This window comes from Medicago sativa, chromosome 7 (genome assembly GCF_051527215.1).
Source record: "Medicago sativa cultivar Bolivia chromosome 7, Bolivia_mono, whole genome shotgun sequence".
NCBI lineage: Eukaryota > Viridiplantae > Streptophyta > Magnoliopsida > Fabales > Fabaceae > Medicago > Medicago sativa.
The window spans coordinates 32,020,199-32,031,851 of record NC_140755.1 but is presented as its reverse complement, the minus strand read 5'-3'; the positions used below and the strand labels follow the sequence as shown (position 1 = coordinate 32,031,851).

At 36.4% G+C, this 11,653-nt stretch overlaps 1 pseudogene; it reads left to right on the top strand.

The window, feature by feature from the left end:
• Window positions 1–5,614: 5,614 nt before the first annotated feature.
• LOC146905656 (uncharacterized) lies at window positions 5,615–8,362 on the top strand (annotated as a pseudogene).
• The last annotated feature ends 3,291 nt before the right edge of the window (window positions 8,363–11,653 follow it).

Sequence of the window (11,653 nt, the reverse complement as noted above, 5' to 3'; positions counted from 1 at the left end):
GATTGAATTCGATTGTTTTTATTGTATTTCTTATATTTTTGACACCAAAACACAGAATTTCTAACAACAAGAACAAACACAATATGTCCTAAGATTTACTGGTTGATCTTGCAAGTTACCATGTGTAAACCAGCGGTTGTTTACGAAAATCCAACGTAAACAGGTACATACTTGAAGAAGGTGTTGGTGACTTGGTTCTTGATGAAGAAGGAGCTGCTGTTGATAGGAAGAAACATACTCCTACTGAGACGAAGATTTACAAGAAGTATCATATTATCAGAGGAGCACTTGTCACTGCTATTCCTAAAGCAGAATATATGAAGATGAGTGACAACTCAACTGCTAAAGCAATGTTTGCTTCTCTTTGTGCTAATTATGAAGGCAGCAAGAAAGTCAGAGAAGCAAAGGTTCTTATGCTGGTTCATCAGTATGAGTTGTTCAAGATGAAGGATGATGAAACTATTGAAGAGATGTACTCAAGGTTTCAAAACCTGGTCTCTGGACTTCAAATACTGAAGAAGAGTTATGTTGCTTTTGATCATTTGAGCAAGATACTCAGAAGTTTGCCTGCTAGATGGAGACCTAAGGTTGGCTGCCATTGAGGAAGCTAAAGATTTAAACACTTTAAATGTTGAAGATCTTTCATGAGTTAAGTCTTAATGAACATGAGTCTACTAAGAAGAGTAAATCAATAGCTCTTCCATCCAAAGGCAAGTCATCAGAAGCTCTCAAAGTAGTTGAATCTGAAGAAGAAGAACCATCTAGTTCAGAGTCTGAAGAAGATGCTGCTGAGATGGCTATGCTCTCCAACAGACTACAGTATCTGGCCAAGAAGAATAGAAAGTTTCTAACCAGAAGGATTAACACCAGAAGCTTAAAGAGAGAAGATCAAAAGGGTTGCTTCAACTGTAAGAAGCATGGACATTTCATTGCTGATTGCCCTGATCTTCAGAAAGAGAAGTCAAAGGACAAGTCAAAGAAGTCAACTTTCAAACCAAGCAGATTCAAGAAGCAGATTAAACAGAGTTTAATGGCCACCTGGGATGATTTGGAAAGTGAATCTGGATCTGATAAAGAGGAAGCTGACGAGGATACAAAGATAGTTGTTGGGTTAGTAGCTACAGCAACTTCAGAAGCTGGATCAGATTCAGACTCAGAAGAAGAAAATGAGGTATATTCTAAAATTCCCAAAGAAGAATTGATTGAGTCTCTTAAAGAACTCCTTACACATTTTGAAATAAGAACCAATGAGTTGAAGGATTTAAAAGAAAATTATGTTGATTTAATGAAACAACAAGAATCAACTCTATTGGATCTGAAGGCTTCTGAAGAAGGACTTAGAGGCTTTGACTTCATTTGTAAAACTTATGAAGATAAGCTCAGGTTATTGTGTCAGAAGCTACAAGAAAAGTGTAATGGAAAACCTTTAAGCAACCATGATATTGCTCTTGAAGATTTTATCATGTCTGGCATTGACAGAAGCAGAGTTGCTTCTATGATTTATAGCATTTACAAGAACAATGGCAGAGGAATTGGTTTTTTAGAAGTGAAAACTAATGAAACCAATCTTAAATCCTATTGTGAATGCATCAAGGAAGGATTGAAAACAGTTTTTGTACCTGAAGGTGTAAAAGGTGAAACTGTGGTTCAGTCAGAATCTAAAGCTTCTGGCTCTAAGGCTAAGATTGCATCAAAGTTAAAGAACCTTAAGTATAAGGTTGTGACTAACTCTGAATCCAAGACCTCAAAGATCAGGATTCTGAAGAGATCAGAATCTGTCCCTCAGAGTCTGTTGAAACCAGAATCTAAGATCCTGAAGTCTGGTATTCAGAAGAACAAAACAGTCTCTACTTCTGAAATACCAAAACCAAAAGGTGTTAAACCTAAGGTGATGGTTAATCAGAAGCAACCTAAATCACATCCTAAGGAACAAAAACTGAAGAGTAGAACTTCAAGTACTAACCTTCCATGACCCATAGCACAATGGGTACCTAAATCTAAATTTGTGAAAAATGCAGATATGTATAAAAGCAATGCCAAAGCAAAAAATCATGGTACCTAGACAGCGGTTGCTCAAGATACATGACAGGAGAGAAGTCCATGTTCCTCAACCTAACAATGAAAGAAGGAGGAAATGTGAAGTTTAGAGGAAACCAGTCTGGCAAGATCATTGGTACAGGAACTATTGGTAATTCCTCTACCTCAATTAATAATGTATGGTTGGTAGATGGTCTTGAACATAACCTTTTGAGCATTTGCCAATTTTGTGACAATGGTTATGATGTGTTATTTGAAGAAGCCAACTGTACTGTAATCAACAAGGAAGATAAATCCATTGTGTTCAAGGGAAAGAGAGTGGAAAATGTCTATAAAATCAATTTTACTGAACTGGTTGACCAGAAGGTCATTTGCCTTTTGTCAATGAATGATAAGAAATGGATGTAGCACAGAAGGTTGGGACATGCTAACTGGAGATTAATCTCTAAGCTTAGCAAGTTACAACTTGTCAAAGGCCTTCCTGATATATATTATCATTCAGATGCACTCTGTGGTGCATGCCAGAAAGGAAAGATTGTGAAATCATCTTTTAAAACTAAAGACATTGTTTCAACCTCCAGACCCTTAGAACTACTCCATATTGATTTATTTGGATCAGTCAGTACTGCATCCTTATATGGAAGTAAATATGGATTAATCATTGTTGATGATTATAGCAGATGGACTTGGGTGAAATTCCTGAGAAGTAAAGATCATGCATATGATGTATTCAATAACTTCTGCACATAAATTCAATCTGAAAAAGAATCAAAGATTTTGAAAATCAGAAGTGATCATGGTAGAGAATTTGAAAATAAGACAATTGAAGCTTTTTGTGAAAAACATGAAATTTTCCATGAATTCTCTTCTCCTAGAACTCCACAACAAAATGGGGTTGTAGAAATAAAGAATAGAACTTTACAAGAAATGGCCAGAACCATGATCCATGAAAACTATTTAGCAAAACATTTTTGATTAGAAGCAATGAATACAACATGTTATGTCCAGAATAGCAAACATTTTTGATTAGAAGTAGTGAATACAATATCTCTTACTTTCATCAATTTGGATGTACATGTTACATTCTGAATAACAAGCTCTACCTAAAGAAATTTGATGCCAAGGCCCAAAGAGGAATCTTCTTAGGTTACTTTGAAAGGTCAAAGGCATACAGAGTGTATAATTCAGAGACACTTTGTGTTGAAGAATCTATGCACGTTAAATTTGATGACAAAGAGCTTGAAGATAAAACTTCAAAGCAAGATGAAAGTTTTCCAGAGATACAGGTTCCTGAAGATACTCCAGAACCTGATCAGATAGCTGAATCTGAAGATAGTCCTGAAGCTAAACCCACATCAGAAGCTCAAGATGAAGCTGCTTCTGATGAAGCACAAGATGGCTCAACTCAAGCAGATCCTCCCAGAAACACATTCAAGCACAAGTCTTCACATCCCGAGGATCTAATCATTGGAAACAAAGATAGTCCTAGGAGAACAAGATCATACTTCAAACAAGAAGATTCAATGATTGGACTGATATCAATGATTGAACCTACAACAGTTGATGAAGCACTTTCAGATGATGGATGGATCTTAGCTATGCAAGAAGAGTTGAATCAATTTCAAAGAAATGATGTGTGGGATCTGGTACCTAAACCTCAACATAAGAACATTATTGGAACAAAATGAGTATTCAGAAACAAGTTGAATGAGCAAGGAGAAGTAACAAGAAACAAAGCAAGACTTGTTGCACAAGGGTATAGTCAACAAGAAGGCATTGATTATACTGAAACATTTGCTCCAGTTGCAAGATTGGAAGCAATCAGGTTACTTCTTTCCTATGCAGATAATCATGGCATAATATTATATCAAATGGATGTCAAGAGCGCATTTCTTAATGGTGTCTTAGAAGAAGAAGTGTATGCCAAACAACCTCCTGGTTTTGAGGATCTTAAGCATCCTGATCATGTTTATAAACTGAAGAAATCACTTTATGGCTTGAAACAAGCTCCAAGAGCTTTATATGATGGACTAAGTAATTTCTTAATCAAAAATGATTTTAAAAGAGGTCATGTTGACACAACACTATTCAGAAGGACCCTTGAGAAAGATATTCTTGTTGTGCAAATATATGTTGATGATATAATATTTGGTTCTACTAATGTATCTCTTTGCAAGAAATTTTGTAAGTTAATGCAGGATGAATTTGAAATGAGCATGATGGGAGAGCTGAAGTTCTTCCTTGGCATTCAAATTAATCAATGCAAAGATGGAGTTTATGTTCATCAAACAAAGTATACAAAGGAGCTTCTGAAGAAGTTCAAGCTTGAAGATTGTAAAGTGATGAACACTCCAATGCATCCCACATGCACCTTAAGCAAAGAAGATGAAGGAGCAAAAGTAGATCAGAAGTTGTACAGAGGAATGATTGGTTCCCTGTTATACCTCACTGCCTCTAGGCTAGATATTTTATTCAGTGTATGCTTGTGTGCAAGATTCCAATCAGATCCTAGAGAATCTCATTTGACTGCTGTCAAGAGAATCTTCAGGTATCTGAAAGGAACAACTAATCTTGGACTCCTTTATAAGAAATCCTTAGATTATAAGCTAATTGGATTCTGTGATGCTGGCTATGCTGGTTATAGGATTGAAAGAAAGTCAACCAGTGGTAATTGTCAATTTCTGGGTGATAATCTTATATCATGGACTAGCAAAAGACAAACAACTATTGATATGTCTACAACAGAAGCAGAATACATTTCAGCTGCAAGTTGTTGTACACAACTACTTTGGATGAAACATCAGTTGGAAGACTATCAGATTATTGCTAACAATATTCTCATTTATTGTGATAATACTGCTGCTATTTGTTTGTCTAAAAATCCAATTTTGCATTCAAGAGCTAAGCATATTGAACTCAAACACCATTTTATCAGAGATTATGTTCAAAAAGGAATTTTAGATATACAATTCATTGATACTGAGAATCAATGGGTTGATATATTTACTAAGCCTTTAACTGTTGAAAGATTTGATTTTATAAAGAAAAATTTGAACATGCACTTTGTGTCTGATTAAAAGCTTGCTTGCTCCTGAATAGGATTTTAGGTTCTGAAGTCTGTTCAGAAGTTGTGGTCCATCAGAAGCTCTTTATTGTGGTTCTGAGAAAAATGTGCTTCTGATGATGACGTCAGCATCTGAAGTCCAGAAGCTGGATTTTGTGCTTCTGAATAGTAGAGTTAGTGAAAACGCTGGAAGTTACTTTTTGGTAGCTCTGGCCCACTAACTTGGTAGTTACTCTGAGAACTTCTGACGTGACTTATCTGTATTGATGTATAACTTAAAAGGGCAATGATGCGTTTATGCTTTGAAAGTACAATCACGCGCCCCCCAAATGTCATTAATGTTATGTTTGTTTGTCCCCATTGAATTGCAAACGTTTTTACTCAAAACACTTCGTCAATTCACACACTACTCACTTCACAACAAACACTTTCTTCTTTCAACCTTCTCATTGCAAAGTAAGCGCAATTCCAGTTCTCAAACCTTAGAACCCTAAAACTTCATCTTCATCATCAATGGCATCATCCAGTTCTAAGCAAGTAATTTCAGCATCAACTTCCAGCATGCAACATCAAGGTGCTCCTGAATCTACTTCACAAGAGACCCCTGCCTACGAAATCAAAGGAAGAACCATGGAATTAGAAGAATGGCAGTTAAAGGTTCAAATATAGAATCCTGTGGATTTTGAATCTTTAGCTTTCCACGGGTGCGACATCAAAGGCTACTATGAAGCACAAGGACTCATGCCATACTTCAAAATGTTGAATGGACCAACATACAAAGCATTGGTTAAGCATTTCTGGGTTAGAGCATCGGTGTATGATAAAGATGCTTCAAAAGCTGAAGAGAAGCAGAAGGTTTTGATTGATCCCTCTCTGGCTGGGAAGACGAGAGCAGAAATGGGTTTGGAACCATACATTGGCATAGAGACAAGATCAAGCGTCCTGGGAATTCCAGTTTTCATTGCTGAATGGCAAATAGCATCTGTCCATATTCAACTCCGAAATTCCAAGAGTGTATGCTGATTTAGGCATTGAGAAGAAGCTGTTACTGAAGATACAAAATGAGAACCTGCTCCCAAAAGGTGGTGGTGGTGATCAATCTTCATTGGGGCAGAAAGTCTTTTTACATCACTTTATTGAGCATCATAAAATGAATGTGGCTAAATACTTCTTCAAGTATATGGTTAAGGAGCTGAAGGAGAGTCAACTGAAGAAGATAGTCTGGGTTCCTTATGGGAGGCTCATATCAGAAATCCTTCATCAAGGAGGGATTCTGGACTTAATCAGTAGTGTTGAAGCTGTCTTAGATAAGTATCTTGATACTAAGACTGGGAAGTTCATCAATGTTCATACCCTCAAGCATATGAAGCTGATCAGTACTGTCACCAAACTCAAGACTAATTTGAGTGAATCCAGAGCTACATCTGATCTCATGAATGATTTTCCACCCATCTGCAAGAAGGATCCTATTGATGTTTGGATGAACTTCATCAAGGATTATTATGAGACATATAATAAGGTCATCAGGCTAGAGGATGTACCTAAAGAGGTGTATTATGGTGCCCTGCCAATTGCTAAAGGTAGGAAGTCTAAGAGAAAGGCAACCACCAAAGAAGAATATTTGGAAGCTGAGCAACCTTCCAATAAGGCTAAGAAAGGGAAGGCAGCCCCTGAGAAACTCAAGATTGGTGGTTTTGGTTTACCATTAATTGAGGAAGAAGTTCAGAACCTGGACACTGATGTGATCCTAAATAGGAAGACAAGGAGTGGCAAAGCTGCTGCTTCTTCATATGTGGTTGCTCCTAATCAACCTCAAATACCTAAGAAGAAAAGGAAACCTGCAATGAGGAAGATCAAGGAATCTCCCTATGTGATTGAGGAAGAAGAAGGCGTTGAAGCCTTAACTGATCTGGTTATAAGGGAGATGAACAAGAAGAAGGCTGAAGATGCTGCTGCTGTAGCTCTTCAGAAGGACTTAGAGCTGTCAAAGCAGATTGAGGTTCCTGCATCTAGCTTTGTCAGAAAAAAAGTTGATGCTGTTGCTGCATAAGCTATTCAAGCTACTGAGGACCTTCAACAACAAGTGACATTAGAAGCAGAGAACTTGTTGATAGTTGTAAGCAGTTCTGAAGATGTTCAGAAGGTTTTTGTTGCTGAGCCAGAAGCAGTATTCAATGTAGCATCAGATTCATCCTCCCTATCCTTATCCTTATCATCATCATCATCTACTGATTCTGATGATATACTTATAGGACAACATTACCCAAAACTTACAAAAATCCAATCAACAACAACCAAGATCTACAAAAAGCCCTCTCAGACAATTAATTTTGAACCTATGGCTCCTCTCATTTATGAGAAAATAGGTGAAATGTCTGTGAGAAGAAACCAAATCTGTGAAAGATTACCCCTCAATCACCCTCTCCAACCTCAAATTATCCAACCCCTCAACATGGTTGTACCTGGTGAGGTTAGTACAAACTCAGAAAGAACCTCTGAAATAGCTTATGAGGCAGTTGCTAATGAAGAAGTCATTTCAGAAAGCCCCCAACAACAACCACTTGAACCACAAATGGCCCCTTCAACTAGCTCTAGCCAAATCTTATCTGAACAAACCGTTCCTGTGCAAACAACCTTCATTCAACCTTCCCGACAATTGACCATTCCAGTTTCTGAACAAACTCAACCCCACCTCCAAATCAGATTCAAACTCTTAGTGTTTCTGATCAACCATCAACTTCATCTGACATTCAGATTCTTGAACAACAACCTTTAGACATCCTGGAATCTGACTACATTGAATCTGAGTTACTCAAGATCAGCTCAGAAATGCAATCTCTAGTGCAACTAAGAAGAGTTCCAACATTGTCTGTTGTCTATGAGGACCGTTGGATATCCTTGAAGAGCAAAGCTTCTGAACTGATAGATGATGTGAGCAAGAAATGTCTGAGGATCCAAGCTGCTGCAGTAAGAAGATATTTGCGGCATATGCATTTAGCTGAGCAAGCTAGAGGTCCAATTCTGTTGCTAGCAAATGAACCCTTCTATCCAGAATTAGAGTATGTATCAAGAGAAGCAAAGGTGTACAAGATGCTAAAGCAGAAAATAGTAAAACAACAGCCTAGAGAAGATTCTCTCCTTCAGAGGCAGTTAGCTCTTGAGGAAACGGTTAAGAAACAAGATGAGCTCATGAAGAAGCAATCTGAGGAGATGGCTCGCATGATGGCATTGATTCAACAACAACAAAAACCCAACCCTTAGATGCACACCATGTTGTTTAGTTTCTTTAGTGTTTTTGCTGCTATCTTTTATGCTTCTGAACTTTATCTTAGCTTTGAACTCTTTTTGCTTCTGATTAATATTGATTATCATCTCTTGTTTATATACTTTTCTTAAGATATGCTCTGATTTACTTTGATTTTATATTTTTAAGATGGTTAATATGTTCTGATTATGTGCTTATAGTGCTATGAACCTTTACTCTATGTTTTTCTCATCTCTTCTTTTTATTTAATTTCTTTTTGCTAATGACAAAAGGGGGAGTATATGTAATAGTATTTAAAGGCTCCGAGCCCCATTAATGATATTTGAAAATTATTTTGAAAAACTTCTATCATTCTTACCTGAAAGGTATAAGCTCTGAACGTAAGAAGGAGTATCAAATTTCAAATAAAATTAATTGAACCATTCTTCTTATCTATAATCTACTTCTTTTCATTATTGAAATATTATTGTGCAATAAAATAATTTAATTAACCTGGATAGGACTTAAGGGGAGCTTACAAACCTCCCCTTAAAGACTATCAGACTCAGGGGGAGTCAGAGCTTACAAACCTCAGATTCTGAGCTTACAAACCTCAGAACCCCAAAGTCAACTTGTGAATTAGATTCACAACAATTGATCAAATTTTAAATACTATTGTTTGTCATCATCAAAAAGGGGGAGATTGTTGGAACAAAATGTGTTTAATAAGAAACCTTTAGAGTTTTGATGATAACAAGGTATTAAAAATTGTCAATTGGACTAGCTAATATTTGTTCAAGTGTATAGGACCATAGTTAAAAATTTACATCATATAAAGGTTCTGAAGAACAAAAGAGAGCTAAGGAATCAAGAAAAGGAAGCTTTAAAGCGTCTGAAGATAAGTGCTCCTGAATACAAAAAGTGCTCCTGAAGACAAAGTGCTCCTGAAGATGATGACGTCATCAGAAGCTGAAGTTCATCACAAGTAAGTTACTTAGAAGCGACTTTATCAGAAGCTGATAATCACCAGAAGTTGAAGATTCAAGAATTAACATTTCAAAAGTTGTCTATTGGAATCGAAAGGAATGCAGAAGACTGGGAATGCAACGCAACAATCATTTTTGTGAAGATTTGATGGCATTGGATGCTTATCTTCAAAGAGAGTTGAAAAAGTACAAACTGTACGAAGTGTACAACCACTATCCCCACTACTCTGCAGTGTCCACGCTACAAGACAAGAAAACAGCTCCAGAATACAGCTACGCCTGCAAAGATGTTCCTTCACAATAGGAATAGATTTCAAATTGGTTCTTCATAGGACAACAACCAAATCAGGCAAAAGATCATTGATGATTGATCAAAGCTTCAACAACGACTCTTTTGATGTGCTGACAATTTCACAACGTCTCTTTCACACCTCTTTATAAAGGAGTGAAGACTCAGAGATTGGTAATGCTGAACACAAGACTCAACAACATTTTACAAGTGCCAAAACTCTGCTGAAATTGTTCTGCATTCACTTAGAATTTCTGTTTCTCAAAGTTCATATCTTAGAAATTCTTAAGTCTTAGAGTCTTATCTGATTTGTATTGTGAGCACCTCTGATTGTATATCAAGTGTTCAAACTCAAACATCTTTCTGTGTAATTTTGTTTGTTTAGAAGTCTCTTGCAGTTGTGCTTGAGCATAGAAGTCTCTTGCAGTTGTGCTTGAGCATAGAAGTCTCTTGATTGTGTTCTTGAGCATAGGAAGACTCTTGCAAAGTGTGCTTGAGCAAAGGAAGTCTCTTGCTGTGTGCTTGAGCAATTGTAATCAGATATTAAATTTTAGTGAAATCTCCTTGGAAGTGCAAGGGAGACTGGACTACTTCCGGATTGTGGAAGGAACCAGTATAATTGTTTTGTGTATTTCTTCTTCTCTCTATCTGTTTTTATCTGCTGCATTTAGATTCTGAATATCACTTCAGAAGCTGTCTCACTTAGCTTCTGACCAGTGTGCTTCACTTTAGGAAAAACGAAGAAAAATCAAACACAATTCAACCCCCCTTCTTGTGTTTTTCTCACCTTCAGATGGATGGGAAAATAAATTAATCAATAATTGGTTGAAATGAATGGGTGATTCACTAATTTATAAAATAAATTGAAAGAATTATGTACATAAAATATGTTACCAACCATTTACTTTGCTTTCTAGCACTGATATGAATTGCTTTCTTTGACCACTCAAACTTATCCCACTCACTAACCCGGCCATCATAGATGAATAACGCAATGGTGAAGTTTTCTGAGAACTGTAATAATGTTAAGACCAAGAGTTATACAATAAGAAAAATAAATTAAAAAGATTAGCACATGTTAATAATAACAAATTAGAAAAAAACAAATTAGAAAGATCAACAAAATTAATTAATGCAGGGTTGAAAGAGAAATGAAACCTTTCTTACTGCAGCATCAATATTGTCTCTCTGGTCATAACCAACGGTAAAAGTAACTAGATACATTGGTCTGATAGTTAGGTCCTATAAGTGCCACCTCAATCAAGAAAAGAGTCAAATTAGAGAATATGCAATTGTAACTCATAATTTGTCCATAATCTAAGAAAAAAGATTATTCGGTATGCAAAGAACTCATAATTTATTCTAGCTTATGCAGCTTAATATCATGAGTCTAACTTGTTTTGTAACAATTTTTTTGTCTATTTTGAGTTAGGAACTACATACATGTGAACTTCAATTCATTATGGTTCTAGAGAAACTGCCAAGTTTTAACAAATGAATCACCATGTAGTTTCTCTAGTACGATAGTGAATTGAAGTTTACATATATGCAGTTTTGGCGAACCATAGTTTGAATCCTATGAAAATGACGTCCATATTCAACATTTAGTAGTGTCCATTGTCCAACGAGCTTTAAACAATGTTGAGTCACACTTTTTTTTTCCCTCAATGTTAGTGCACTACAAAATTATTTGTTATCTATGTAGCCTTGACACTCCGGGTTGAAATTGTGTCAAGTGTCCAACACTAACATAAAACTTACGTATATAGTTACATTCAATCCACTTCATTTTCTCAAATATTACCATTGTGAGTGTTCATGTCGTGTTTAGCGTCCGCCTTTCTTAAATTCCATTTTGATTCTTTGGAAAAAGATAGGTAGACACCTTTTTTTATACACCTCTCGTGTACATCTCATGTGATAGGGGTATTTTAGTAATTTCACATCACATCATCACCCTTTTTCATCTCTTCTTTCAATGTTTTTGCCACATGTCACAAATGTGTGTGGGTGTAAAAGGGTGTATGCCACCT